Source organism: Anas platyrhynchos, chromosome 6, assembly GCF_047663525.1.
Source record: "Anas platyrhynchos isolate ZD024472 breed Pekin duck chromosome 6, IASCAAS_PekinDuck_T2T, whole genome shotgun sequence".
NCBI lineage: Eukaryota > Metazoa > Chordata > Aves > Anseriformes > Anatidae > Anas > Anas platyrhynchos.
This window is the reverse complement of record NC_092592.1, coordinates 31026638-31050268: the sequence shown is the minus strand read 5'-3', so window position 1 is coordinate 31050268 and position 23631 is coordinate 31026638. Positions and strand designations below refer to the sequence as shown.

At 40.4% G+C, this 23631-nt stretch overlaps 2 long non-coding RNA genes across 4 annotated transcripts; one reads left to right on the top strand and one right to left on the bottom strand.

The window, feature by feature from the left end:
* Positions 1–444: 444 nt before the first annotated feature.
* On the top strand, positions 445–10931 carry LOC110351791 (uncharacterized). 3 transcript variants are annotated; one of them, XR_011810115.1, is made up of 3 exons: positions 445–661; positions 1171–1281; positions 10658–10931. It is a non-coding gene; the product is annotated as an uncharacterized lncRNA (long non-coding RNA). The 3 variants fall into 3 exon arrangements; XR_003497967.3 differs by lacking the exon at positions 445–661 and adding an exon at positions 3337–3435 and having other exon boundaries at positions 686–1281; positions 10656–10931; XR_011810114.1 differs by lacking the exon at positions 445–661 and having other exon boundaries at positions 671–1281.
* Positions 10932–11060: 129 nt separating this feature from the next.
* LOC140002748 (uncharacterized) lies at positions 11061–18404 on the bottom strand. Its single transcript, XR_011810119.1, has 5 exons — positions 17986–18404; positions 16985–17078; positions 16637–16748; positions 14826–15019; positions 11061–11552 (listed from the first exon to the last, which is right to left on the bottom strand). It is a non-coding gene; the product is annotated as an uncharacterized lncRNA (long non-coding RNA).
* Positions 18405–23631: the final 5227 nt, after the last annotated feature.

Below are 23631 nucleotides of genomic sequence, written 5' to 3'. Positions count from 1 at the left end.
TGCCTTTTTTGGTTTTTCGGACACAGCACTCTGCACGCTAAAACTGATCTCCTGATCCAACTGCTGCTCTAACTTGCATTGCTATAAATCAGAAGCAGCACTCTGGTGTACATGAACTCACAGTCAGACTATTTATTTTTTAGGAGGGTAGATTAACAAAGGCGTGGGTAGGAAAGAGAAAGGGGCCATAAAGTAGAAAATTGATGGAGCCAGGCACACACAGGATACGCTGTCCCCAAATAGTTCAGCGTCAAATAACAAAAATAGCTGTAACTTCATTGCCTTAAGAGCTTGATTAACTGTAGGGTTAGACAGTAGCAAGGAAACACGTCTAAGAATAAAAGATTATATCAAGTCAATGTGCCCATTAGTCTAAGTAAGACCTTTCTTTGGTTCGTGCCTGAACCTGGCTGTTTCTCTGCAACCTGCAATTTAATCCCCTGTGACTGTAACACCCTAAATGTAATCCTCTGTGAAATCAATATATAACCAACTCTCCGTTATTAGGGGAAGGGAGGCTGGGGGGAATTGGAAAATATGGATAACCCAAGTACTTCTGGGCCTTAGTTAGCTCTGGAAGAAACACGGTCCTTTCCGTAAGAGTTGGGTGCTAGCAGATAAGTCCTGCACAGCCGAGCTGGGAAGCGCAGAACCAGCTTAGGTAGCTTATTTGTGAATAAGCATAACATGGCTTATTCACAAACTGGCTAATGAAGCTAGAAATAATGGACAATAAACTCTGTTGTGTTTTTGTTTGTTTGTTTTGTTTTGTTTTGCTGTTACTACAGAAAAAATATATTTTAATTAATGTTTATAAAGTATTTTGAAGTGATTTAGACAGTGTTATGATGGTACCACAAGCAGAAATGAAAACATTAAAATACAAAAATGATTTCATGAAGAGTAAGATATTGGTTCTTAAATAGGATTGAAGTAATAGATGTATCCCGTTGCAGGAATAAAAGACTTCATCTAGGAAGAATGGTAACATCGTACTCCTTAACACACTGCAGAGGGAGGCAGGAAAGCACTCTCTTACTTGACTCCCAAAGATAATGAAGAAAAGTACCTTCAATTTCCAGAAAATGGATTAAAACCTCTTTAGACCTGACAGATTAAGATCATTAAGACATTATTTTTTTCTTAAATGACACTGAACCCTATTTTCAGAGCTTGCTGTGTATCTTTGCCTGTTGTTCTCTCCAATCATTGTCTGGACAGAGAAGCTGAAGACTGCAGCAGAGCTTTCCAGTGTCTGGCTACATGAAGTCTGCCTTCTGGGTAAGTCACTGTTCATTTTTATGAGCTTTTGCTATCAGCTTCTCCTGAAAAGGGTTTTAGCCAGCACCACTTTTCACTTGTTCCTCTTCAGTGATTTTCTTTTCACGGGATGTGAATGGAAACAGGTGGCCACAACTGGCAGCTCTTTTGCCGTTACTCTTGCTTGGCTTTTTCCTGCACCTGCACGGGCTCCACTGCCCATGACTGTGTTGATTGCTGGTGATGTTCAGACACACTCAGGGTACATTTACAAAGGATCAGGTAAAATTTAGCTCAAAACTGCAAGTTGGTGCATAAGCAAACAAACAACAAGTAATCTGACATTTGAAAGCACCAGAAACAGTTTCCTAATGCTTTGAAAAGAAAATATAGGGGAGATCTAGTGTGTAAAAAATAATGGGCTACAGAGCTGATGTTTTTGTAGGTGAACAACATCACCTGAAGCATTTGCCTACACATATTAGGTTAGAAGGAGAGTAATCACCCCATGAACAATAAGAAAATGAAGCTTGTGACACGTTGAGAAAGATGACCTTGTTCCAGATCTGCAAAATGAGAAAGAACTTGTGGGCTGGACTGACCACTGAAGTGTGCCTTCAAGATTCAAGCAGATCAAGATGCAAAAAGATAACCTTTAGAGACAAGTTAGTGGACACTCAGCCATGGATAGCTGAGGCTTTTCAGCACGCCAGGGGCAGCCAGCTAATGTAAGGCGAATACTGTAGAATTTCAGTCCTGTTGCAGAACAGTGTTCAATAAATTAACATCGTCCTTTGCATTTACCGTAAAAGCTGTATGCCCCCTCAGCACCTCGAGCCAGTGACGGTCCAATCCTCAATTCACATATTGTAAATTTAGAAAAGATTGGAATGTGCAACTGATCATACCTAGGATGTTTACACATGCTGTTTGATCCCAAAATACTGGCTTATGTCATTAATGGCTTGTGTCATGCTCCTTTCTAGCTGGAGAAATGGCAAATGTTTACCATTTTAACTGCACTAGCCAACCGCTTAAAGAAAAGTGAAAAGCAAGCAAAGAAAACATAACGGGCACTGTAAACATGAAATTTAAATTTCTTTGAGGAATAACTGTGTTTTTAAAAAAATCCTTGATGCTAGTTTTGGCTCTTGAGATAACCAAAACATGCATATTAATAACCCAATTTATCTTTCCATGCCTTCGCTATAACATATTCCATTTCGTATCATGACATAACCGGTCTGTTTCCAGTCATCCTCACTTCTCATTCTCATCTAACGCAACCCAAGAAGCTTGACAGAATTTACAATATTTGCTTATTTATTTGCTTACCCCACCCCTTTTTAATGCATGTATGCTTATATAGGGGATTTATTCTTCTCATCCCTAAATCTGTAGGCAACTAATTGTTAGCACCCCTTTATTATTAATGGATATGTTCATAATTAACATATTTAGTACCGATTTTACTTCAGTCACTTTTACTTTTTTTCTTCTAATGTATTAGATTAAAAATAGTATTGAGCCCTCAAAAAGCTTTATTTTTCAGATCTTTATGTACCAAGAGAGCCCTCTGAAATTTTATATGAAGGCAACCAATTTCTAAGAGTAGAAAATAAGTAGTTCTGTACCGAAACTTTACTCATCCTATGTGACCATAACTGATTTTGGCTATATCATTGTCTAGAGATGGACCCTTATTAACCAAGCAAATGTTCATCATTCTTAGAGTCCAGGATGAATTATTCATTTCAGAATCCAAACCAAACACATCTCCACTTACAGAAGAACTTGATTCTTGCTAGTTCTTGTACAATGGCACTGATGAACATTGGCAGGAACTAAGCTGAACGTTTAAAGCATTTGTGTTTTTTTTTAAACAAGAAAGAGTGACCAGCTATCAAAAACAACAAAAACAAACAAACGCACGTATACAAAAACAAAACAAGCAAACAAAAAAAAAAATGTATTTTCTCATGAGGTATGGTCCATGTGAGTTTTGTGCTTGGCTTATATTCTCCAGTGCAAACAAAAACATTTTAAAAATTATTTTCCTGATGGAAATTTTCTCAGATCCACATACAAGAAATGTCTGGCAGCTGATGCAGCAGTCACATCTACATTTTGCTTTGGTGTCCTCAAATCCCAGTGTGTGATGGGCAATAGGACAAGGTATGTATCACCGAATGCAGCCAGGGAAAAGAGACATAACTTGTCAGAAGGCTGGTCTGGGCTAAGATGACAGACACACACGGTGTTCTGGTCTGTGGCAAACATCTATTTCTGGGGCTTCTCACTTGCAAAAGATGTTCTGCAGGACTCTGTTTCTGACAGGCCACTTGTCTGAGGCCCGCCTGCTGGTGTGACCTGCTTAAGGTGCTCTGACTCTGGGAAGGTGCAAAGCCGGGGCAGTGCAAACACCAGAGCTGCACTGCCTCCTGATGGACCAAGGGAGAGCTTTTTCCCTCTTGTCTGCTGACAAATTGCACAGCTGTGGTGTTACATGTCAGCACTTGCATTGCGGATCTCCAGAGACAAACCAGGAATGTTCTGCATGCCAGGCAGTGGCGCTGAGCCATTACATTGAGACAACCTTCTTGAGGGAACCATGGGCCCTGGGTGAACAAGACGAGTGGGGAATCCACTGATGCTCTGAGCTGCAGCCTTGTAAAAAGAGGCAGCTTACTGCAGTGAGGCTGCCTATACAGTTTAAAGAGGAAACATCTTGCAAAAACGTGCTAAATCCATACAGTGTTTGATGTATAGAAACCACGCTGATTTTGGACAACTTGCATGGTGTTGTTTGAAAGGTAAGGTAGGTGAGATTATATGTCCTTGAAGTCTAAGGTATGCTTACATCAACATTTGTGGTGATCCTGAAGTTGTTTGATGATATTTATCATCATCTGGAGAGTTTCCAGTGGAAAACATGATCTTGCTGACCTGGAATCTAACTCGGCTCCTGCGACCTATATATTCAGAGTAAGAGTCAACAGACAGATTCACATTGATACTCAATGCAGAGAAGCAAAGGGCTGGAGTTACCTGAAATGAGCTGCTCACCCTTTGAGGTCATCTTCTAAAATTAACCTTTCATTAGGATATAAACTGACTTATGGCTCTTGCTTGTTTCACTGAATTACTGATTGTTTTCCTTTTCCCAAATCCTTCCACTTTAGAAAAGATAAAAGGGAGTTTAAAGTTATTTTCCTGCTGGGAATCTGGAGAATTTCTGAGAGACTGTAGAAATAGATTTTGTAAATAATTATTTACTGAAGGAAATGAAAAATCTCAAAGCAGTCTTGAGAGACAGACAATTATGGAGAAAAAAATAACCATCACTAAGTTTAAATGGCAGATGCAGATTCATTTATTGAAACATCTGACATTTTGATGGGTTAATAACAGCAATAAATTTTTTTGATTTGATTCCTGGAGGATTTCTTTGTTACTTCTCAAGTCAGTAGGAAGTTTACTTTTTTTTGTATGTGTGTCAGCATCTTGTGAGAAAGGACATAGAAAAGGAACACCAAGGACAACTATTGGGATAAAGAGAAACGTGAATTGAGGAGAAATAACTCATGGTCACAGGTAACAGCAAAAGCTTTACCATCTCAGAAGATATTTTCAAAAGAAGACTAGTGAACCATTGTAGATAAGGCAACAGGAAGATGGATGCACAACTTCTTGGAAAACTTTTCTCACAGCTGATGTAAGTTGTTTGCGGTCAAACTGGAAGGGCGTTTGGGAACCTGCAAGGGTTACGTCCTATTCCTATATTGTTCTGTTATTTGACGGTCCAGGTAACCAAATAGATGACACACTGGAAATCTGCTTGTGGGGTAATGTGCTCTGGGCAAACGGAGGCACGGGAACTGTTTTCAGACTGAATCCCATGTTTTTCAGACTGTTTCCCTGATCTCTTCAAATCAATTCAGCAATGACAGGTGCTAAGTCCTACACTTAGGAGGGGAAAATATTGTCTGAGAAAGTACAGAATGGGAATGACTAGAGAGAAAGCAGTTGTTTTGAATAGCACCTGTGGAATATTACAGAGGATCAAAGCTGAACATAAGTCAGCAATAACATGCTGTTGCAATGAAGGCATTCATCAGCCTGAGCTGTACAAATAGGAGTTTGCTCTGCCCATGGTGTAGTCAGCACCAAGAAAAATAAGAAAATGAGGCCTCAGTAAGAACACGACATCCAGTCTGGCAGTTGATCTTTAAGTACTAAGTGGACTGAGCAATTCAGAAAAAAGGACAGGAATAGTTAAAAGCCTACAAGAGGACAGGCACAAAAAAGGATGATGGAAATGGTATTGTTCGGTCTAGACAGGAGATGAGTGAAGACAGACGTAAAAATAACATTTAAAGAAGAATGGGATAAATTGTTTCCCGTATGCAGGGTAGAGATGATGGAAAAAAAAAAAAAACAGACTTAAATTACACCCTTCAGTCAGGAAATGACCTTACCTGACAATACTTACGAAATTACTTCTGATTTCCAGAAATAGAACCATAGAATAGTTGGGGTTTGAAAGGACCTTAAAGATCACCTGGTTCCAAACCCCTTGCCACTCGACCAGGTTGCCCAAAGCCCCATCCAGCCTGGCCTTGAACACTTCTAAAAATGGGACATCTGCAGCTTCTTTGGGCAACCTGTTCCAGTGCCTCACGACCCTCATAATAAAGAATTTCTTCCTTGTGTCCAATCTAAATCTTCCTTTTGCTATGTGGGACGGTATAAAAGGTTTTGGCATTAGAATGCGAAGCCATAAAGCCAAGAAAACTCACAGTAAGCCTCCTTGAACCAAACAACACACCATCCATTTTAGACACTGAAAGCTCCTTTAGCTTTAGCAGTTTATAAGGAAATTAATTAGGTTGTATTGAGAATATGTTGACTTTTCTCTTTTTAATTAGACACCTGCAGGAGAAAAAACAATAAAATAAAATTTAAAAACAGCTTTTAAAATTATACCTTCCCTCTTCCCCCTTTCCACTTGTTTATGCCTAGAGGACTTGAAAGTTCGTGGTTTTTTTTTTTTGTTTTGTTTTGTTTTGTTTTTCATTAATAAGATCAATTGGGAAAAAAAAAAAAAAAGAAGAAAAAAAAACTACTCCAGGTAAACTCATCAATCAGGTCATGTTGAACTTGGCCCATGAGAAAGGTAACATTTCTGAAACCATTATAATTCATCTTAATTTTTCTCAAAGTCACAGTTGTATCCTTACCCTCTCAGTTTCGAAAGAAAAGCTGAAATTTCAAGCAGTGTCAGAGACATTACAAGGAGGTTACATGCTCAAGAGCAACAAAAACTGCTCAGGACCACCCTGACACAAACGAAAGCCCAATGTTAAGAACACAGACAGGAAAGTAAGATAGACCCCGAAGGAAAAAGTTAATCCTGAATAGTTTCAGTTTGATAAAACTGTAAGTAACTACGAACAGGTTTTTAGTAAAGAGAAATGTCAGGAAAGTTTGAGCTCCTCCTCTGTCTCTTCAGAGCATGGATCTGAGCTGCATGCTCCTGTCTCCAGATGAGCGACAGCCTTCTGGGTTTCTCTTTTATTTTCACATTGAAGCTACTTTAGCTAATATAAACATGCAAAAGGCAAAGCAGCAGGATTCAATCCGTATACATCTCACCTCTCCCTGGGACTCACTTCTGGTGGTCAGGTCAGAGAGTATTTTTCCTACTCTTTGGTTTGGAATGAATATATACAGGTAAAGCAACTTATTTCAACCCCATACTAGATGGTTTTTGTGTCAAGGTGACACAAAGTGGAGTTGAATTTTGTTTTGGCCAATGACCAGAAGCAGTTTTTTGGCTGCTGCACTTGCTTCCAGGGGATCTTTTGGAATGTCTCCCGCTAAAATGTCTGTCCTTTCCTAGACACAATTACAGGACAATGTGTTATTTGGTTCACATTGTGAAAAACAACTTTCTGAATTTGTCATTAAGAAATCGAAGCAGTTCCACACCGTGGAGAAGGGACATGAAAAGGGCAGGAGATCCAACCCCTCTTCCTGTGTTCATTTTTGGAGGGCATATTATGGACTGGGACAAACAATAATAATAGTAATAATAATTAAAAGGTCCTTCGGTATGTAACCAAGACTGTGGACCTCTTTAGTATGAATAGGTGATAAACGTCTGCCCAGCATGGCTGATATTACACACCCTACCTGCTTCTGCATCAACAGCAAGCAGATAAAGCAGCCACAGACCCTTCCCAGAAAACCCAGTATCCAAATGGCACATGGGATTTGTAGCCACAAACAAGGCAGCTCATCTGATGTTGGCTGCAGCACACAAAGCTGCAGGCATCTCGTATCCCAGAGAGCTGGGAATGATGTAAGGAAATAAAATCACCGTTAATCTTTTTGCTGGCCCAGGTGCCTGAGGTTCAGTGGAATCATCACCAGAGACATGTTCAAGTTAGGCACTGAGCTCCCTAGAAATACTGTTTTGTTGGCACAGATTGTGATGTTCAAGCTGTCTATTAAACACTGCTGTCTGATAGCATTGATTTTATCCCCTCCTCCTTGACTGCATCAGGAAATCTCCTCTGCTCTGTTCTTGATGTAGGCAGGAAAAGCCAAAAGCCCTAATTAACTTTTGATTGAACTTTTAGTAACTTAAATATCTAGGGCTTGCAGCCATTAACACAGCCTGGAAGCCAACACTTGTTAGTTATGTTAAAGTAAGCTGGCACCAGCCTCACTAGAAAGCCTCAGGCAACTCAGGCAAATATCAGCAAACTTTTAGCTAGCAACAAAATCCTCTCTAAAGAGGCAATCAAAAAATGTTCAGAAAATGCTGGCTCCTTCTCCCTTTCCTTTGTGGCTAGAAGCTTGGAAAACACTGCAAAGTCTATGTTGCATTTCTGTAAAAGCTCCTTTTTCCTGGTGGTTCTTCTGCCTTATTAGTCTCATGTAAAATAAGTTTATCATCTGAACTATCTCCTGTGCTTTCACATACAACCTGGCTGAGCCATCAGTGATTCAGCTGGCAGCGATCGATACCCAGACAAGACTGAGCCTATGCTGATTGTGCCCAGAGCTGCTGACACCCATCCTGGCTTCCCAGAGCACCACTGCTGCTGCTGTTCATGCCCAGTGCCTCTGCCTGAGCAGCAACAAAGTGTTGCAGCAGAAATGCCACCCTGAATGTGGGATCCAGCAAGGACTGGCAATTACAGCAAAGGACCCTGGAGAGATATAAGGATGTACATATGTTTTAAACAGGGATGGATGGCTAAAGCCAACAAGGCACTGCCCAGCCCCTGTAGCTTGCAGAGCCTTCTTGACACCACCAAAAACACTGCCAGAGTTTATGAGAGTTGGAGCAGCTGGGAGGACCCCAGCCCAGCAGCTCTGAGGGTGCAGCACTCCCCAGGACCTTCTGTCACTTCAGAGAAGTGGCCCCAGTTACAGGGATTACAGACACCTCTGCTATTCCCCAGGCAGTTAGAAGAGACCCCTGTTCCTTAGGGAGCATCCATGGAAAGGTATGGCCAGATGACAACCCATAGTAAACGATACTATAAACTGCTTAACAGTAACATATCGTTCCACTGAGGTATCTGCTTCATTATTCCAGCTGGTGGTGAGTTTATGCTCTGAAACATGAGGATTGGTGGCCCCTGACATTTTATCCAAGCTGGTCTTACCACAGATGCTGTTCTTATAGTCATAAGTGCCTAATCCTCATTTTCAAAATGTTTTTAAATTGACTTGACATCGTCCTAGGATAGGTTAAACAGAAGTTATTATTTGTTTTACATTAGCAGCTCATAACCCACTTCTGAAAAGAGCCCTAAAGCGTGAGGCTGCCTGGACAGCCTTTCGCACTCTCCTCCCTTTGAGCAATCTCACTACAATATCTGGCCCCCGCTCTGGCTATGGCCCAGAGTGACTTGCCCTGAGCCATTCAAGAAATTTGTGGTAAATCTGGGTATTGAAACTAGCTCTCCCAAGGGCTCACCCAAAGCTTATTTAAGTCAACAGAAGTCTTTCCAATTGAATTCAATTAACTTTTGAGCAGGTTCCGAGTCTCGGGGCACTGCCTTTGCCATGACAGCATGCTTTTTATACCGCTCATTTTATACACCTATCAGATTTCTTCCAACAATTCTTTCCAAATTAAATTGCCTTAGGGTGTAAGGGAACATTTCAGAGAGATGAGGGACTGTAAGCTATCTCATTCTTATTGAAAATCAATGCGGCTTGGATACCCAACGCAAATTTGTGCCATTTAAAATGTTCCCATTAATCAATCCAGTCTGCTCCGTACTGCCTTTCCCTATTTTTCTCTTTCCTGTCAATCTCTTTTTTTTTTTTTTTTTTATCTTTTCTGTTGCAGAATAGGAAAATGACAGGAGATCCTAGCACAGCTGGACACTAGGCAACTCTGAGAGACTGGTACAAATGAGTACCTCAAAGAGTGCAATCCCCAAAAAAGGATTTATTAAAAACGGATGAAACTGGGTATTAGCTTAGTTGAGATGTGCTCCTCCATATTTATCCTCTGATTTCAGTAGTACATAAAAAACCTGGAGTGCTGCCATGACAAACTAGGCCTATCATTTTCCAGTGGCTTTAATATGGGTCAAAACATTTAATCAACAAATATTAATTTATTTTAGTATTCTCTGGGGAGTCCCAGGGTGACTTTAACATAGAGCTCCTTCTAGCTATTTAAACAAAGAAGAAGTGGAAGGACATCCGCTGTGATTTATTTTCTCTGGATGATCAGTGGGGAAATTGGATACGCATGACACACATTCATTTAGTCCTCACTTCCCTTTGATGATTAGGGCTGAATTTTCATTCTGGTGTATGGGGATTTGTGTGTGTCACTCCAAACAACAAGTGCCATACATCTAAGTCCAAACTTAACTTTCCAAGAGTGAAATTCAGAGATAAAAAACTCTAGTGTAAGTGGTAAAAACAGAATATTATAATTACATGCAAGTAATATTTATGTTATAATGTTGAAGTCTGAGCCTGATGAAGGCTTGACTGAGTCTGTAGTTAAGATCTTTGCCCCAGCTTTTACAAGTAAAATGAAATAAAAATTATGGAAAAGATGTGGAGGTATCAACTTAATTAAACCTATAACAACTGATTAACCATTTCAAAACATCTGTTACTTGGTCCTTTGTACAGTATTGGAAATAACCTCAGTAATGAGGTGTGACCAATGGTTTTATTGTGTGAGCGTTGCAGCCTCAGCAAAGGAAGGCTGAAGAGGCATAGCTGTAGCTCAAACTGATCTCAGTGAAATGCTAGGTCTTTGTAGCCAAACTAAGGAAATTAATTTGTTTTTAGCCTTTATTTATTAATGTAACTTTTTTTCTTTTCTTTTTTTTTTTTTTTTTTAGAGACTATGATTGGATAGAAACGTGAGCAACTGTTTTTCAGAAAAAGCCCTTTTGTCCTTCCAAGACTACCAGACATTAACTAGCAGAAATGAGTTCTCCAAGCAAAAGCTAATGGAAGGATGAAATAAAGCTTTGTAATGGATTATGAAGCTTTGCAATTGCTGCTGGCAACCCCAGCGGTGATTTGAAAGGCTACTACTCTGGCGTAATATTTTCCAGTTTTCATGTAGTCCCAATGTTAAGTGATACAAGCAATAAAGCTCCCCCTTCCCTTCCCCTGTAAGACTATTCCATACATCACATTGTGAGCAAGTTTTATTTTTGGACTGTGATGAACATCTCACAGGATCAGGCCAGTAGCAAGGCCGCGAGCACGTGGTAGCGACAGCATCACATGGACTCAGAAACAACTGCCTTCTACCACTGCAGCGCTTGGCACACTCATTGAAACGACCTCAGAATTAAAACCAAAACAACCACCCAAGTAAAACTGTACTGTCTGACGGCAGTACAAAACCCAAAGAAATATAATCTTGACTAAATAATCACCCTGCACTCAGATACTAAACATCTGGTGGATCTATTTTAAAAATAGACATGTGTCACCCCCTGACAGGTCTCGGCACTAGAGTGGGGATTCGGTCCCAAGGAATCAGATATGAGTGTTCACACACACACACAGTTAAGAGAATGGGAAAGACTGACCTTGAACGTTTCTGGCAAAAGATAAGCGGTAACAGCAAGCAGTCGAAGCTGTACTTCTAGGAGGCAGCAACCTCAGAACTGCTTCTGCTCCATTTGCAGGTAACCATCCTTGGGCCATCTCAGGAGGGGGTGCTAGTACACTCGGTATCTGAAACACCTCAGTCTTCCATATATATATGTTTACACAGAAATCTGGAGAAAGATTAAAAAAATCGAAATGTAATTCTTTGTTACCCATGGTTTATATCTGTCCACTTAAGAAAACAGAACAATTCCAAGCTGGAACAATGCTGTGGCTCCTTTTCAACTCAGCAGCTTAAAACAAAATGCTTGAGGGAAGTAAGATAAGAGCAGAGGTTTTAAATAGGCAATGTCATGCATTAGGGGTGAAACTGAGAAAACATTATCTTCTCTCACTCCTCAGCAGAGTTCAAATTTCTTTATTTCAGGCGTTAGTGTTACAAAACCTTTGCAAGGGAAGCTCCAGAGAACCTCTGTGCCAACAGGAGGCCTGGAGTGCCATACACCGAGAAAACATAAGTCCGATAATCCTCACAAAAAATTTCCATGCTGGAGCATTTAATATTGTAATTTCCAGCACACATGGATAAACCCCTGCTGGAAGGATAACACAAAACAAAACATTCCCACTGGACAGGCTGTTTCAGCTCTGATTCCACATAATAGATTGCATAATACACTTGGGGAAGTTGTTTTTTCAGCATCTTCACTGAATATTCCAGAAGAATTTAAGCAGAAACCCTAATAATAACAGCACCCAGTGCACAAAGGCAAGAGATGGGCAGGCCTACAAATTCACAACAAACACACTGTCGAGTTGGAATTCTTCCTCTCAGGCTTTCCTCAAACCATCTTTTCCCTCTCACCTCTCCCAAATAGTTTTCTTGACAGGCTAGACAGAAGGTGAGTGACCTTTTCCCCTGACTTTCGCTGCTATAAATGTGACTCCTTTAAATAAACAATAAATGACTAGTCTTAAAACGTATTGAAATCATCTATGATAAAATTTTTCATTAGGGCACAGCTTCTGGTGCTATTATAGAGATGTTGATATTGGTGGAAAGTTTAAAACAAACAGAACACACAATTCCCAAATCCGTAAGTCATCTCAGATATACATCAACAAGGATCCCGTCAATGAACATGATTTATGAACATAGATACTGTTAAAACCTTACCATAGAGAGCTATTAACCCCCACGAGTTTATTCAGGTTTCAAAATTATTTTTAAAACATCTGAGCTTTTAGGTCATAGAGTATATATGAAATTTTTGAAACAATTTTGGACATTTAACAACCAGATATTTAACATCCTATACAGTTTTTTTTCTGATTTCTTAGCCTCTCTCCTTTTTTTTTTTTTTTTTTTTTTTTTCCCCTGCAAATCCTACAGTTAGATGGGTAAACCAGCATGTTTTGTATGGATTATTGCACTGGTAGGGGTTGAAAGTGCTTGGCCTACAGCCTTGTATCTCATTGCATGCCCAAGACCTCTGATAATCCTTCAGAAATACAGTGTCTTGAATCTTGTTGCTTCATTGGAGGCATAGTTTCTCTGTCTGCTTTCCAAAAATCTTTCAAGGCATCTAGTAGCTGCACTGTAGGCCACTCAAATCACAGGTGGTGAAGGACCGATAAACCAGCCTTAAGAAAACTTATGCATGTTTGTCTGCAGCTTTCTGGTTTTTGACTGCAATTACTTTCCTTCTTTGGGGTCCTTTTTCCCAATGCCTATGACCAAATCAACATATAGAAGTTAAAGAAGGGCTGAACTTTCCATAGAACATTAATGAGTTATTAGCATTCAGACACTTCCACAGCGTCAGTCTCTGCTCCTTCACCTTGCGTCCACACCTGATTCTACAGAAAGCACATTTTCCCTAACTTCTTAATTTTTTTAAGTAATTGTTAAAATATTTCAATACCATTTTTCCAAAGATCAGTAATGGTAGACTGTAGATCAAGTCTGTAAATGGTATATAATTGATTTCCTAAGCAAAAATGATTAAATTTCTCACATCTCTGTGGATTTAAACTGGAAAATGATAGGGAAGCATCCTGAAGAATTTAACTCAAAACTGACTAGTTATAAAACATATTTCAATTTCTTACAGAAACCTCATATTACTGCTCTCTCTATATAAATCTGACCAAAAGATGAGACAAAATGAGAGATCAGCTCTTGTGGTAGAGAGAACCTGCCATTAGAAAGGTCTTTGGAAACAGGCACGTTTTAGCAAATCTCTGACCCAGCTCACACTTAGGTCTCTCATTCCTGAATGAACACTTGAAATACTGTTTTTCTCAATTCTGTTCTCAAAAATGGGATTTTAATTTTCCTAGATTCCAAGTTCACAGAGAGAAAACTCAAAGAGAGAAATAGATATTTTCAAGGTTTATTAAAAAAAAAAAAAAAAAGCCATGAAAAGTATTTTTCCAGCTCTTTGTTAGGACAGGATTGTTTGCGTATTTCTCATCTGAGTGGTTTTAAGTAAGATAATCTATTTTCAATTGAGAATTCATTTAATTAATTGCAACAGTGTAATTACTACTGCAAAAATCAAGCTCCAACATTTCTGAGCCTGTAACACGTGTAGCACAGACAGTGGAATTAACTTACTGTGTATCCCAGAAAGTTCAACTTACATCTCTGTCACAGTTCACAGCTCCAGCTTTTATACCCTTATCCAGGCATAATGCCACTCTCTTTTGCAGTAAAGTGACATGAAGGCAGCTGTTAGCATGATAGCCACATGTGACAATTTCCAATAAATTTCAAAATTAAATAAGCCCCTTTCCAGTGATTCTTTGATGTCATTTAATTTTCTGCCAGTTGGTAAAGTCAGAGACAGAAGTCTCAAAGTAATCTGAATTTTATGGTTCCCAACTTCAATCCCCTGCAAGGAGCAAACCATTTTCTGCTTCAGTCTTTGAGGGCTTATTAAGACAGAGGAACTATTATAACAACAATGAAGAGAATGTCTGCTTTTTGTGTCAACTCATAAGCCTGTCTCAGTTGTCGAAAACGGAGAACCCTTATGCTGTGGTATACACCCAGAACTGAACAAAAGCCACCCAATCTCACAGACTCATTAACACTTCAAGAACAAGAATAATATTGTGTTTTCCTAGGTTACTCCTTACTGAGAACCACTCTGTAAAAGTTTTTTTTTAAGTTAAATCCGAGCAGAAGGAACTGAGGCTAGTTTTGTGCTGCTTTTATTTAGAGGACCAAAGCTCCCCCATGGCAGATTTACTCACTCTATGCTACAAGTGCCTCTGAACGTATGCTTTGTGCCATGTGTTAGGAGGTAGAATGGCACTCAACTCACAGTGCAGTTCATTTGTGTGCCAAGGTGGGCAAGCACATGGACTCGCTTGCCTTTGACCACTCTTAGCCACTCTAAGGCCAGCCTTTCAGTGCAGTATAGACAAGGCCTCACCTCAGAGCAGGAATCTCACCTGCCAGTAGGCAACTACAGCTGAGTCTAGGCAGGCTCTGATCCTTAAAGGCAGATGGCCTCTTCTGAAGGGCTGAGAGCTGGTATTTCTGTTTGTGGTTATCATCCTTCAGCATCCTTCAGCTGCTTCACCTTCAGACAGGACTGCTTGGACTTACAGGACAAACCTCCGAATTCTGCAGCCAAAACAGGTGCAAAAACACATACGTGAAATCAGCCAAGTGAAAAAGAAAGATTAAATCTAATGGCCCTTTGAAGCTAAATAATATTGTGCATAAAATTTACATAGCACCACTCCTAATTTTTCCTTGTCAGAGGTAACCCCGATTTACTTCCACAGGAGCATTACCTTTTCCCAGACATCCTACACCTGCTCTGTTGTCAGATGCTGTGTTTTGCTTTCCATGGGTGGGAATTTCCCCTTGTTCTTCATTGCTGGTCTACTCCATTAAATCTCATTCCATCATCCCTTCCTCTAGCTCAGTATCATCTCTTCCTAAAATGTTAATGCAAATCTCATGATACTCTGTAGCATCTTATAGCCCTATATGATGGAGGCATATCCCTGCAGGAGAATTCCAGGTTTTAATTAAAAAGAAGTTCCTGTGTACACACAACTGCTTTGCAGTATGGTTTGCATGCAACTTTAAAGGCTTAAACAGAGGCTGCAAACAAAAAGAACACATGGTCTTCTGTTTAAAACAAAAACAAAAAGCTCCATAGTCTTATTTTTTCATTATTTTTTAATAAACTTGACTCATCATTTTGTAACACAACTGGCAAAACTGCTAAAATCCCTTCCCTGTGGAATGGCACACATATCCCTGTGATGCCTGCCAACAACAGTAAATAAGTCTGCCAGTCTTGCACTCGTGCTAAAGACCTAGACGTTTACAAAAAGCTTCTCAAAGATTCCCCAAGTGCTAACAGAGATCTTTACCACTGCAAGCTGTTACATAAAGTCTTTTGTATCTACTCACTTAATCCAAAACCCAATAAACTCGGTAATCCTGAACTGGAATTCCCATTAATCTCAGAAGACTTTGGATCATGTTCTTCAGTTACTAATGCTACCTCAGTTTATAGGGGTAAACCTTTATATATGTTTGGCTGTTGATACTTATGTCTCTATCATGGATTTCTGTTTCAGGCAGGGGACAAAATGGGATGAGCCAAGACAAATTTACTTGACTTGCTATTTCTGTTCCACCAAAGCTTCCATCTGTCTCAGTGATATCTTAAATGTGTCTATACCGAACGTTTTCAGACCTGTGTTTAATTCATTTGATTTCATGTGTCCTCTGACATTTGTGGTTCAAGTTGGCAAGTGTCCCATTTATGCTTTGAGAAACTACCCTAACCCCCTAACTTTAGGCCTAAATAAAGTACTCTTCAAGTATTAACTACTATTAACTGAAGGAAGTTCCTATTGCTGTGTTCTTAATGTTACTGCAAGTGGATCCCTCCTCCTTGCATGGCATCTCAGACTCTGGGTGCATGACATACTGGGGAATTACCCTAGAAAATGAGGACTAAGCCATCATGGACTGAGCAGTGAAGGTCACAGACCTGGGCTCCAGACCTTGACCTTGGCTGACTGAGCGATGGTGCCAACATACCAGAAAAACGGAGAGTGGGGGGAAGGGTCAGCAGACATTGGAGACAGATGGCCTAATTCATCATCCACCAGAAATAAATTAAAAAAAAAAAAAAGGCTGTTCTGAGCATTGTACACACAGCGATGATTGTAAATTCCACAACTGTGGAGACCTGCCAAGCCATTATACACATACCAGTACTGCAGCCTCTGTGCATAGCTCCAGAAAGGTGAAGTCAGGAGAAGATACAAAGCATAAAGGGTGTTCAGCTCTCAGGAAATTGGTTCATAAAACGATTATCCAAGCCCTGGTGGAACGAAAAGCATGTAGAAGTGAAGGACTGACAGGATATTACAGTTTATACATAAACAATGCCTTTCTGCAATGCATAATTTAGTTATCCATGGATGTGATTCTAGATATTATAGCTAATCAGCTTCTTTCAACACCATTTACTTGTTTTTACTCTTAGTAGTTTCCCAGTTGAAGCTGCTAGATTGCGTGTCTTCCTAAATAAAGTTCAGCAGTCAGCAAGCAGAGTACCTCGCAGGAACTGGCAATGCTCTGTGATGCTGCTCAGAAGGGACAGCAGGCAGACCAAAAAGAGTTTTCCCCCAGACAGGATTCTTTGGCTTCTCTGCAAAGAGAAACAAGGACCAGACTGGATGCTGCCTTGGAGTTTTTAGCACCTAGAAATTCACGCAGAGCGAGGAAACGGTTGCATCAGTAAGGTTAGCAGCACAGGCTGAGTGCTTTAAGTGGCTTTGTGAGTACAACTCGCCCAGAGATGAAGACAACAGCAGCCATTGAACTGCTGAATGTCACAAAGCAAGTGCCAGAGAGCTTGCTCACGGCCTTTGCCCAGCCCTTTAGCTCTCTTTCCACACAGGCCAACATCTACGCACTACACAACAAAGAGTTATTAATACAATCTCCACAGTCAGCCAGTGTATAAACCCACACGTAGATCCCAGGGCTCCACTCAGGGTTTTCTTAGGAGCACAGGGTGTAGATAACTCCATTTATTGTGTCACTGACCAGAAATTGCAACCTACTGAGCAGCCCTCTTTTTGTTTTGCTGCCAGGTGACCTTGACAGGATGAGACAGGAGAAGGGATATGCTCTGTGTAAGCAGATTCAATAAGCAAACACACTTGACAATCAAAGTGTCCTTATCAGACTGCCAGCGTCCCAGTGACCCTGGGTTGCTCACTAGAAGCTGGTGGCATGTCAAGAGGACCAGCACAACACACCCTACTGCCACCTCAGAGCCCCCTTGGGCACCCCACAGTGAAGCCACGTCCCTTGAACTCTGATGGAGTTGAGATAAAAAGAACACCCTGGAAGTGCTGGGAACCTCCTCTCCAGTTTTATCACACCAGCTGTTTCCATGCACGCTTTGCTCTCATCTCACTGCACATTCCAGAGATCAGCCCAAGCAGCCTCACTCAGCAACTCAAAAGCAGGGAGGACTCAGACAACAAAGCAGAAACTGCTGAATATCATTTGCCAGCCCCCGTTCTGACAGGGGATGTTTTACTCACTGTTTGAAGAGCTGCCCTGCATCCAGAGTGTCCCAGCCTCCCGAGGAAGGGGGAGAAGAGGAAGGAGGGAGAGAGGACTCTCCGTTTTTTTCTTGCTTGTTCCAGCTACCCACCTTGCGCATCTAATCTAGGTGTGATTCTCTTACATTTCTTATGTAGTAGATGGAGGTAGGTTGATTCCTGCCCCAAAGGGGAACTCCACATGTGACTCACAGTAGTACAGCCGCAGCTATTTTACTTACCCAGCTCTTTTGAAGTAAGGAGCAACACTGTGTTGGTTCCCTTTTTTTTTTATTTACCCTGAAATTTGTGAGAGACCTTTTACAAATTTAATCTAGAAAGAGACCTTTGTGCATTTCTTTTTCATATATTGTGTAAATAAAGCAGGTAACCACCAAGCAATGGGAACACAATTTATTCCCTCGTAGCCAGTGTTGCAATTTACAGCTGTGCTTGAGAGATCTGGCTACTCAACATTCAGAAGCTGAAATTCTAAAACTGATCACACATCCACTTATAAGCTCAGAAACCCCCACTCTGCCCCAAGCTTACACAATGCTACAGCTCTATGAGGGTCTGCATCCAGCTGGTAGGACTTTGTTGGGGTGATCTGAACAATGAAGGTCAAGGATGCATTTTTGGTTTGGGTTAAAAAAAAAAAAAAAAAAGTCTGAGTTGTTTTGGATAGAGGCAGAATTTCATTGTACTCCAAGCTCCAGAAGCATCTGCCTACAACCTTTAATGGTATCAACCACAACTAAAAGTACTCTTGCTCAAATACACACTGCATGGGATGGTTATTTATGTAAAGCATGGTATGGACAGATGCTGTATCATCCAGGGCCATGCAATGAGCATTTTGCCGATACCTCCTCCAGGACATGGTTGCAGAAGTGGATTCTGAATGCTGATCCTGCCTGCTGTAAATCTTATTTCTGGACTGGTGGGAACTGTCAGGCATCAGAATGTGAGAATGAGCATGTCATTTCTCACGTCTGTACATTTCTACCCAGAGAAAGAAAGCTATTCCAAGGGAAAGACATAGCTATAAGAAACCCTGAGTTCTTTTCTTCTGGAAACACACATTTATGAAGTGTTTCTGAAGGTATTTCTGAAGAATAATTTAATTCTCCTATAAGAGGAGTGCAACATGAAGCAGCTGCTGGTTCAATAGCACTGAAAACTGATGCTAGCTCAGCATGATGATAAAAAGTCATAGGCTAAATGTATCATGTTTGGACATCGTTAACACTTAGCTCAAACTGCAGCAACAGAGGAATCCAAGATCTACTGAACAGTCGCTTTAACTGTTACTGCTGCATTAACAAGAAATTCCTGGGCAAAATAAGCAGGGAGAGGAGATACTAAAATTATAAAGCTGAACTTGAAACAATCAAGGTTAACAATAGTCACAGGGGATGCCCCCTCGTGGATACAATCAAAACGGAGCAAAAAAAGAGACAATGGGGAAGGAAAAAGAAAAAAAAAAAAAAAAAAAAAACACAGCAAAGGAAGAGCTACGCAGAACTGGAAATTAGGATCTCAGCCAAACTAGCTTCTCTACATTTCATCTCACTGTAATAGAGAGAAGAGAGACATCATGCCAGAATCGAGGTGAAAAATGCTTCCAATTAAAATAATCCCCAAATGCAGTCATACTTGTACTAAAATGAAATATGCTTTTGCTTTTCTATAAAACCAAATCCACTCTTTCATAAGCTTCTTTGAAAAAATAAGATAGTATCAGTAGTGAAATAAATTTAAGTGCACATGTGAAAAGATCTAGATTTTGTTACTAGGAATGCTTTTATTGCCAGTTAGGGAGATAGTAAAAGCATCCATTGTGTCTAATGAGGAATGAAAGCAGATGCTGGAAATAAAGTCCTTTCCAGGGTCTAAGGTTACCTTTCCCTAGGAAAATATTTTGAAACAGTATCTGAAGACTCTCAGCTTGTAAAATCAGCAGGTTGCCATTAACAGTCAATGAAAAAAAAAAAGTGCTTTCCCAGGTGAAAAGCTGTTATCTTTTACAACATGGTGCTCTACAATCAGAGCTTTTTCAGATGTGTTCTTGCATGCCTAACAATAACCATGCTCAGGTGGGAGCAGCTGAGGGGATCCCAGCAGTCACCAGCTTGAGCAGTCAGGGTTACTCACTCCATCCATGCTTCCAGCCTGACAGACGAATTTTGACAGAATCGTTGTCCCCTCTGTTCATCCTTGCCTTGGGGATCATCACCTTCTGCGCTCACAGGTTCAGCTACAAGGAGAAAATGATTACGCCACCAGAAGTTTTCTAAAAACAATTATTTCAGTCATTTCTCAGGGCATGTTTTTACACTTCCATGACAGTTTTCAGAATTTACTTCACTTGTACAGTGCTGAGGGGTATTTTTTTGTTTGTTTGTTTGTTTCTTGTTGGTGGTGGTTGGCTTGACCTTTTCTGTTGTTTTTAGATAGATTTATTCATAATTCTACCTATTAAGAACATTTTAGCAAATTATTTGTTAACTAAAATTGTGATTTATTCCCATTTTCCTACATTTTTCTGCATATAAAACTAGTTTTTGTATTTCTCTGCTTGTTCAGGGTCCTTGTGACCAATACAATAATCTCTGGAAATCAGAAAACTTCATAAAAAATACTGAATTCTGCCCTCAACTTTAGTAAGAGGGCAAATTTCGTTATTTAGTCCAGTTTGACTCCATCTGCTGCCCAAAGCTAGAAACTACATCTTGTAACTACCTAAGATACTAAAAGTATGAAACTCAAAGGCATTAATTTTGCAAAGCACTTGAACATTTGCTAGAGATCAGAACTCTTCTAAGATACCAGAAATGATCAGATTCAGCTGCTGATGAAATTTCACATATTGGCAATTAAGAAAATGAGCAGCCGAACACACCCATACTGGAGTTATTCAGCAATTACATTACAGCTTTGGGAATTCCCAGCTGACTTTCAAGTTTGTAGTAAGGGCCACAGTCCCAGTTAGACATCCAGGCAACAATAGTTATGTTGGAAGGACAAATATAACTAGGAAAAAAATGGAGAAGAAAAAAAAAAAGCAATGTTCATATTTCTGGATTTTCATTAGTGATTTTCTCCCAGCACACATACAACAGAAGCTGCTCTCCTGATACTGTCACAGAAGACAACCAGGAGCCCTATGATGCCATGTTTCTGAGGAGCATCTACCAGAGCTACTCTATAGATCCTGCAGACAACATACCTGAGCCCAGGCTCCCTGGGCACAACAGGCCAGTGCACCATCAGGCATCCGGAGATTCTACAAGTTCTGGGATGCCCTACAGGTCAGGGCAGATATAGTTTCACTGGACTCTGCATTTTCAGATGGAAAACCTGGACTCATTTGAACAAACTGATGGATACAATAACACTCTCCAAAGGTTACTTTTCAGACCCCAGGAAGAATTTGTAGCATGAGCCAACAGAAAAGACAACCGTGAATTACAGTATTAAGCAGAACAGACGTGAGCCACCACAAAGAGAACACAAGTGCATGTACCTTGGAAGCCTATCACTTCAACGATTGCATTTTGCAATGGCTGTGTTACATCTCCAAATTTATGTAGCAAGCAGAAACAAATCATTACAGGAAGACAGCGAAGAACTCATTTCTCTGCCACTCCTGACTTCAACTATAGCCAAAAACAGGCAGGGAAATCCCAAATCCCCCTCGTGTTGTGTGTACTGAGAACGTATCAGACAGTTCTTCCTCCTTTATTTAAGGACTTCCCTTTAAAAATACAGCAAGGGATAAGGCTCTGTTTTCTCACAGTTCTCTCATGCCCTTTTTTTTTTCCAACGTAGCGAGCTAGTACATATTTTGCCTACCTTATTAGTCCCTGTTTGAGACCCTTCAGTTCTAACTTCAGCTGTATTTACACGTAGCAACCCAAGCTTACCATAGGATGTTAGTATCCAGGAGGTGTTTTTTTTCCAGCATCTCCTATCCTACTTCTGTGCATAATGGCATTACTAGTAACACTCAGTGAGGTCTCAATAAATCTCCTGTTATGTGCAAGCAGTTCTAAATCTTATTCTTTAGCATGTATCAAATTGGGACAATAGCTAAAGGCTTGTCTAGTCTTATCTCACATACCATGAACCCTCTGTGTGTTCACCAGCTTGACAATTACCCATTTTCCTACTGTGCTTGGTAACTAACTTGGTTGATAGACTCAATCCAGCAGTAAACTTTTAAGATAGCTGAAGCTACTGAGGTTATTCAGTTACATTTAGGCTCTATGACACCGAGCAGCATACAGGGAACAGAAGCTCTACCAATTTATTTCCCCTTTAATGAGATCATAATTTGATAAACTTCTTGATCAGAGGGATTTAGGCTGACAATTTTTTAATAAGCACAGCAATTAGATTCATTACCTGTGAACTGCAGATCTTCCAAAATTTAAACAACTGCCAAGCCGTTGCGTTGCACTGGCAAGCCTAACAAGTTGAGAGCAGCCTGCTACCTCCACAGGAAAGTTCTGTTCCTGGTGGGCATAGGTCACAGGTATTTAACACCCAGGTGCATGAAATAGCCAGAAGAGCATGCAATCACTAACTTCAGTTAAAAATCCATTTGACCTGGCTCTTTAAGTACCCCTCAAGATTTTGAGCTCACTTGCTTCACCTGCAAGTAAATTTAAGAATGCTCTGTTCTGTAATCAATACAAACACATGGTAAGAGCTCTCCACATTGAGGATAAATTTCAGATTGAGGGTTATCAAATAAAAGCCTAATCACATGCTAAAAAGGTAAGGGGGCTGGGTAAGCTACTTTGGCTTCGAGAGCTTGTTTCAGGTTTTGTACCCTCTCCTCTTTTCACTGCGAGGCATCTTCTACACAACTAATGACTCCAGAGCAAAGCTTCAGGTAGGATCTACTTGCCTTCTGGTTTCTGAAGTTTACTGCCAGTAGTGATTTCGTAGTGGAGTTCTCCTAGGGAGAAGTTACTCCATACCAATTTTTCTACTCTTACCCTGCTTTGTACTGTAAGTATGTGTGTGCCCCAGCTCAGGAAACTTGCATTCAGCTCACACACTCCTCTCCTGCACTTCACGTAGAGTAAGCAGCATCAACTGGTTCTCAGTGGGCAGCAGGGACACCAAGCAGCCAATGAAAACCTACCAGGCAGCTTTAGTCTTCTGTTTCACTAAGTGCCCTACAGAGTAAGTGTGGTATTACAAGTTCACAGTTTCTCACTGTACTATTTATAAATAAAATACCTTAAATGGCATATATGTGAGTAGAGCAATGTTATTGCAATTTGTTTTTTGTTTTTTTTTTTTTTAAACACAAGTACTTTGCAATCTTAAATAAGAAATACATGGCTCACAGAGAAGCCTCAAGTTTTCCAGAATAGCACAGCAAGTTATAAAACAACCCTTTGTCAGAAGTTTCATGGTTTGGTTTGTGAGTGACAGGCTAGCTCAGGTTATTCTGGTCCTTCAGGTTGACAGAATGTGGAAGAACTGTTACAGGGAGGAAAGAACGGGGTGGAGCAGTGTCTTGGTATTATTCTAGGATCTTTTCAGACTTCACTATCTTCTGATACTGAGCTTTTTCAGTCCAATAACCAGAACACTATGAATTTGGACAAAGATTGGGGTGAATTT